The following is an 8,447-nucleotide window of genomic DNA, read 5'->3' as shown; positions in this document are numbered from 1 at the left end:
TTACCAATTCATAATTCTTGAAAGCAAGGCTTGCAAAGAGGAAGACATTGAAAATGAGCTCTATTGGGGAAAAATGGGAACTGAGCAAATTAAATCCTGATAGTCTAAATGATGTAAAAAATACTATGTTCAATTGCAAATGCCAGCAATCTGAAAATTCATTAAAATAAAACACAACTTTGAAAATCATAAGCAGTTTTATGAAAAAAATAGAAAACAATCTGATTGCATTTCAAAAATCATCTGCATAAGTAAAATAATAATCACTCTGTATTACATGTACAACTAAGAATCTGTTTCAACTCTATGAATATGTAATGAGAATAATCATTCTGCTTATGTTGTTTTCAAAGTTCATATAATTATACAAAGATTCTTTTTTCCTTTAACGAATCAAAACATGTTACTTTTTAAGTAAACATTTTACTTAAAACATTTTATAAAACTTTTATAGGTCTCAAATCCATTTGTCAGTAAATGATCATTTTTAAAAGGTATAAAATTATAGTTATTATTTGCTGTTTTTATCTGAAAAGTATCCTTGTGTGGATTTTTTTTTATGCAGACTTCCTAATTAGGGACAAATCAATCATATGATTCTAGTGTGCTAGCATTCTTTAGCAACAGAAAAAAAATTGGGTCTAATCCATTCTCTGGTGGGGACAGGGGTCATGTAAGGTTTTTAAGAAGTCAGTGACTACATTAAGATCTGAAACATGAGGAGGAAATAGAAAAGAATACTTCAGAGAGAGAGAGTAAACTGCATAAAACAGGCTCACAGGCAAATTGAGTCCTGTCCATGAGATAAGCAGGGTCTTTGGAGTTGCATGAAATAATATAGAATTAAGCCAAGGGGAAGGGAGAAATTATCACAATATTTTAAACAGGTGGTTCCTGAGGAGGATGTTCTGAGGGGCATTTACAAGACTGCCTTCAAAATACACAGGTTCTAGGCTGGGGTTGTGGCTCGGTGGCAAAGCACTTGCCTAGCATATGTGAGCCACTGGGTTTGATCCTCAGGACCACATATAAAAAAAATAAAGTTCCATTGACAACTAAAAAAAAATTTTTAAAAAATACACAGGCACCCTTGTTCTTTAATTATGATTGATGGATTTTCTAGTTCAGCCTGACTCCCAACCTCGTGTTCTCTTTTCCTATATGACTTTCTTCAGGTCAGAAATCCCCAGAGTGCAACTCTCTAAAATTATGGATAAAGGTTCCATCATTATTCACATCCCTTCTTCATGGCAGGGTATGGATAGGAATAAATCACTACATCTGTACATTTGTGGCCTGATTACCCCAGGCTGAACTAAGCTAAACAGCCTGAACTGATGAGCTCAAGACTGGCAAGGTGGCAGAAGGGTTGGCAAACATTCCAGCTGAATGCCCTTAGAGGCTCTGAGGTGTTCCTTCTAGGAAGCGTGTACAGTTCCCTAACGAAGCCAATGCAGCACACAGTGTACAACAAGCTCCCAATTCCTATTTATAAGATGAATAAAACCAAGGATCTGAAATCAGTTTTAGACTTTATCACTATCAAAGAAATTACCCATTGTTTTATTTTTATGGTTATTGTGCTTATTGGAATTGCTCTTTTTTGGATAGGTGATGAAAATAATGTTTCCCTTAGTTTAGATTCTTAGAAGAAAAACTCTATGAATATGTACATAGGATGTTATTATCGAGTCATCAGGGACTAGTGATAAAAAACATGATTTTCAGTAGTCTTGGAATAGTCTTTGGTCACCACTGGTTGCTGGTTTTCAATCACTGTGTTTGGTGTCACCTGATTCCCCGTGGACTGTCAACACTCTTCATCCTGTAATTTGAAATCAGTTTTGCTGAACTAATGGAGCCATCTCATCCCATGAATCAACTGAGGGTGCCTGAATAAATTCAGGGTGGTCAGATTATTCCCAACAAAGCCATAAAAATAGTAGATTGTTACAATTGACAAGGGACCAAGTTCTGTCTAGTCAAGCAGAAAACTTGAATTAAAGAGGTATTCTATGCAACATAGAAAAAATGTTTCAAAGAACAGAATCATTAAAATTGTGCTGTTTTAAGTTTCCAGTTTGTTTAATGGAATAGCATTAGTCAAAGAAATTAAGTAGTGCCAACTAAACATGTACAAATCTTGAAAACATGCAAAGTGAAAGAAATCATACACACAGAATCATATTATATGATTCTACTTATATAAAATGTCCAAAATAGACACATTTATGTAGACAAAAAGGAGATTAATGGTTATGAAGGAAATGACCGATAATGACTATGCAATTTCTTTTGGGGGGTGATGAAAATGTTCTAAACTTAATTATGAAGATGTTTACATAATTCTGTGATTATAGAAGAAATCATTGAATAGTGCAAGTTTAAAGGGTTTAATTGTATGGTTTTATGAATTATATCTCAGTAAATCCATTTAAAAACATAAAATGGTTGAACATAGCTCTGGTTGTACTAGTGAACAACAGGCTATCAATGAAATGCAGATTGATGACACTTCATGAATCTGATATTGGGCTAATTCACTCATACTTTTCCTCAAATTAAAATGACTCCCTGCACCATGAGTAAGGCCATCCACCCTTACAAGCATGGCTGTTTCAGTCCATTCTAATTGACATAAATAATTGTAAAAATATTTGAAAATTTAAGAATTGGGAATATCTTATTTTTGTAAAGTGTCCATTTCAATTACTTGCAATGATAAATTTGTACATGACCAAATCTAAAAATCTTGTACTTTGTGATTTCTATGTTTGTCTTTTAATGCTTAGAAATCTTTCCTCATCTTGTGATTAAAAAAAAAATTGTCCCATGTTTCTTTCTCTTGTCTTTGGGTTTCATTTTTATGTTTAGTGCTATGACACATCAAAGATGCATTTAGTTTGGGTCTTTTTGTGGTGCTGGGGCTCAATCCCAGGGCTTTGCACATGCTAAGCAAGTGCTCTACCACTGAGATGGGGACTGATATTGGCCAATTATGTTGCTCTATTGTGTGTATGTATGAATATGTAACAATAAATCCCTTCAATATGTACAATTATAATGCACCAATTTAAAAATGTGGGGAAAATGAAATTAGTTTTAAGTCATGAAGTAAATGTAGTTTCACATTAAATATTTAAGTAATTTTTGCCTTTTACAAAAACTAAGATATAACAGATATGTGTATATGTGTGTGTAAGATGTTATAATGTGTGTTATGTATTTATAATACAATATATTTGGTGATAATATATAAATATATGTGTGCATACATATATACAAGAATCTTAGATAAAATATAGTATACTAATAAATATTTCCTAATTAACTTTTTTTCCCCCTCTGTATAACCACTTCAGGGTAAACAGTCTATGAACACAGAGACCAGGCAATTGTTCAGGGCAACAGTTTGCTTTGGTGTGGAACACTCTAGAGGCCCAGGGCCCTTCTTAACTCTTGCTTATCCTTTAAGTGACCTTCAAGTTTTCTCTCTGTATTTCATGCTTTATTGCAATAGTTAGAACTTCCATAAAATGATAAATAGTATTGATGTCAAACATCAGCAGCTGGTATCTGATTTTTCTTTCTTCTCTTTTGTGTTAGAGTACCCCTGGGTTCAATCCCCAGCAAAACACACACACACACACACACACATGACAAAGAAATGGACAATTATACATGGTGGTAAGAGATACGAGGAAATAAAGTAAAATTGGGACAGCGAGATTCAGAGTGATTGAGGAGCAAGTCTCTAGTTTCAATGGTAAGGGAACACCTCCCTGAAGATACCCCTTAGTGGGGAATGAGACATAAATAAGACAAAATTCCTGGCCAGTAATGATCAGGAGGAATAGGAATGAATCAATAGTATGTTCAGAAGTGTTGAAGCCCATGGTGTTGGGAAAGCAGGAGGATGATCACTATGTCTGGTAGTTTAGTGAGTAAGGTACAGAGTGGGGGGGATGGCAGCTGTAGTAGGAAAGAAATACCATGGAGGGGAATTAAGAAGGAAATATTTATAAGTATATCTAAGATACATGGATGTATACACACATGTATTTACATATAACCACCAACAGACAGTATATTGCATTATAAATACAGGTGCAGTCAGACATAGGTTTAAAATTCCTGAATTTGATGAAAAATATGAATTTACAAATATATTAGGTTTTGAGGTAGTATTATAAGTGGTACAACATTTTGGTACATTTTTCTTTTATAATTACTCATCACTAAGATCCAGTAATCTTTTATTATGTAAAATACAAAGGAATAACATCTAATGAAATATGTAAAGTCTGAATTAAAAGTGACAATGAATAAATAAAAAATATGCTATTCTGTTTCTATTTTTAAGCATGAAATATTTCAAACACATCATGTTACATATAGTACATAATAAATACTTAGGTAATATTCACTACTTGAGTTGAAAATCTGTTAATATTTCATATGGCAAAATCTCAGATCTGTTTAATACCAATGAATGGAAATGTACAGATACAGTTTGCTTGTATTTCTATGAGATACATCATGAATGTGTTCTTTTTTCTAACATATGAAGTTCTGACTCTGTCAGTGTAATGTATGTCTGCCACATGCCAAGTGTATGTGTATATATGTATGTTTATATGTATATATAAAATATATAAAGTATACTATTGAACTTTTATATATATGTACTTCCCATGCATCATTTTTTCTATTCCTGTAACAATATCATACCCTTTTAATTGTTAAAGGTTTAAGAATAAAAAAGGGCAATTCTAAGGCAAGCATTCCTTCTTTCTTTGTTCTTCTTTCTCTTCAAAATACTCTTGTCTATTTTGGGAAATTAATCATTTCATATGGATTTCAGAATCATCTAAAGTTTCGTGATAAACTGTATTGTATTTTGATTTGAGCTTTTTCAAGAATAATTTGGATAAATATTGCAATTTTTTAGTAAAATATTCTTGCTCACAATGTCTGTCTATTTACTCTAGATTTTTTGGGGGGTATATCAATATATTTTCTTATGTATAAAAAGAAGATAAAAAGATTCAGAAATGCATACCGCTTAAATTAAGAACATAAATTATTTTCTATATCCATGGAAACTTTACATAAATAGAACATATAATTTACCATAAAGCAAATCTTGAAAAAGTTTTTAAAAATTTTTTAATTTGTTATATATTACAATAGAATGTATTACGATTCATATTACACACATAAAGCACAATTTTTCATATTTCTGATTGTACACAAAATAGAGTCACATCCTTTTTGTCTTCATACATGTACTTAGGGTAATGATGACCATCTCATTCCACCATCTTTCCTACCACTATGCCCTCTCCTTTCACTTCCCTCCCCTTTTCCCCTTTGCCCTATCTAGAGTTCATGTAATTCTCCCATCCCGCCCCCACTCTGGCAGCATATTGTGAATCAGCATCCTTAAATCAGAGAAATCAATTATCATTTGGTTTTTTGGGATTGGCTAACTTCACTTAGCATTATATTCTCCAGCTCCATCCATTTTCCTGCAAATGCCATGATTTTATTCTCTTTTAATGCTGAATAATATTCCATTGTATATATGTACCATATTTTCTTTATCCATTCATCTACTGAAGGGCATCCAGGTTGGTTCCACACTTTAGCTATTGTGAATTGTGCTACTATAAATATTGATGTGGCTGTGTCCCTATAGTATGCTGTTTTTAAGTCCTTTGGGTATAGACTGAAGAGTGGGATAGCTGGGTCAAATGGTGGTTCCATTCCCAGTTTTCCAAGAATTCTCCATACTTCTATCCATATGGTTGCACCAATTTGCAGTCCCACCAGCAGTGTATGAGTGTACCTTTTACCCCACATCCTTGCCAACACTTATTATTGTCATAATAGCTGCCATTCTGACTGGAGTAAGGTGAAATCTTAAGAGTAGTTTTGATTTGCATTTCTCTAATTGCTAAAGATATTCAACATTTTTTCATATATTTGTTGATTGATTGTATATCATCTTCTGAGAAGTGTCTGTTCAGGTACTTGGCCCATTCATTGATTGGGTTATTTGGTTTTTTGGTGTTTAGCTTTTGAGTTCTTTATATATCCTAGAGATTAGTGCTCTATCTGATGTGCTTGTGGTAAGAATTTGTTCCCAATTAGTAGGCTCTCTATTCAGGTCACTGATTGTTTCTTTGCTGAGAAGAAGTTTTTTAGTTTGAATCCATGCTATTTATTGACTCTTGATATTAATTCTTGCAGTATAGGAGTCTTATTAAGGAAATTGGGGCCTAATCTGACATGATGGAGATTTGGGCCTACTTTTTCTTCTAATAGACACAGGGTCTCTGGTTTAATTTCTAGGTTCTTGATGTACTTTGAGTTGAATTTTGTGCATGGTGAGAGATAGGGGTTTAATTTAATTTTGTTCCATATGGATTTCCAATTTTCCTAACACCATTTGTTGAAGAGGCTATCTTTTCTCCAATGTACGTTTTTGGTGCCTTTGTCAAATATAAGATAACTGTATTTATGTGGGTTAGTTTCTGTGTCCTCTATTCTGTACCATTGTTCTACAAATCTATTTTGGTGTCAATACCATGCTGCTTTTGTTACTATTGCTCTGCAGTATAGTATAAGGTCTGGGATAGTGATGCCACCTGCTTCACTCTTCTTGCTAAGGATTACGATAGCTATTCAGGGTCTCTTATTTTTCCAGATGAATTTCATGACTGCATCTTCTATTTCTATGAGGAATGTCATTGGGATTTTGATCAGAATTGCATTAAATCTTTATGGTATTTTTGGTAGTATGGTCATTTTGACAATATTAATTCTGCCTAACCAAGAACAAGGTAGATCTTTCCATCTTCTAAAGTCTCCTTTAATTTCTGTCTTTAGCATTCTGTAGTTTTTATTGTATAGATCTTTCATCTCTTTCATTAAATTGATTACCAAGTGTTTTTTTTTAATGTTATTACAAATGGGATAATTTTCCTGTTTCCCTTTCAGAGGATTTGTCACTGATATACAGAAATGCCTTTGATTTATGGGTGTTGATTTTGTATCCTGCTACTTTGCTGAATTAATTTACTAGTTCTAGAAGTTCTCTGGTGGAACTTTTTGGGTCTTCTAAGTATAGAATCATATTGTTGGCAAATAGTGCTAATTTGAGTTCTTCTTTTATCCATATCCCTTTAATTTCTTTCATCTGTCTAATTTCTCTGGCCAGTGTTTCAAGGACTATGTTAAGTAAAAGTGGTGAAAGAGGGCATCCTTATCTTGCTCCAGTTTTTAGAGGACATACTTTCAATTTTTCTCCATTTAGAATTAGATTGGCCTACGGCTTAGCATAGTTGGCTTTTACGATGTTGAGATATGTTCCTGTTATCCCTAGTCTTTCTAGTGTTTTGAACATGAAGAGGTGCTGCTGTATTTTGTCAAATGCTTTTCTGAATCTATTGAGATGATTATATGTTTCTTATCTTTAAGTCTATTGATGTGATGAAATACATTTATTGATTTCCGTATGTTGAACCAAACTTGCATCCCTGGAATGAACCCCACTTGATGGTGGTGTACTATTTTTTTTGGATATGTTTTTTGTATTTGATTTGCCAGAATTTTATTGGAAATTTTTGGATCTATGTTCATTAGAGATAAATTGGTCTGAAGTTTTCTTTCTTTGATGTGTCTTTGTCTGGTTTTGGGATCAGGGTAATATTGGCCTCATAGAATGAGTTTGGAAGTGCTGCCTCCTTTTTTATTTTCTGAAATAAATTGAAGAGTATTGGTAATAGTTCTTATTTAAAGGTCTTGTAGAACTCAGTTGTGTATTCATCCAGTCCTGGGCTTTTCTTGGTTGGTAGACTTCTGATGGCATCTTCTATTTCATCACTTGATACTGTTCTGTTTAAATTGTGTATATTTTCCTGATTCAATTTGGGCAAATCATATGACTCTAGAAATTTGTTGATGCCTTTGGTATTTTTATTTTATTAAAGTACAAGTTTTCAAAATAATTTCTAATTATCTTCTGTATTTCTGTAGTGTCTGTTGTGATATTTCCTATTTCATCACATATGTTAGTAATTTGAGTTTTCTCTCTCCTTCTCTTCATTAGCATGGCTAAGGGTCTGTCAAATTTATTGATTTTTTTCAAAGAACCAACTTTTTGTTCTGTCAATTTTTTCAATTATTTCTTTTGTTTCAATTTCATTGATTTCAGCTCTGTTTTTAATTATTTCCTGTCTTCTACTGCTTTCGGTGTAAATTTGTTCTCCCTTTTCTAGGACTTTAAGATGTAATGCTAAGTCATTTATTTGTTGGCTTTTTCTTCTTTTAAGGAATGAACTCCATGAAATGAACTTTCCTCTTAAAACTGCCTTCATAGGGTTCCAGAGATTTCAATTTGTTGTATCTGTGTTCTCATTCACCTCTAAAAACTTTTTAAT

This window comes from Marmota monax, unplaced genomic scaffold (assembly GCF_021218885.2).
Source record: "Marmota monax isolate L192 unplaced genomic scaffold, Marmota_monax_Labrador192_F-V1.1 WCK01_AAM20220418_F8-fsc00115, whole genome shotgun sequence".
NCBI lineage: Eukaryota > Metazoa > Chordata > Mammalia > Rodentia > Sciuridae > Marmota > Marmota monax.
Note: the sequence above shows the minus strand (reverse complement) of the source record.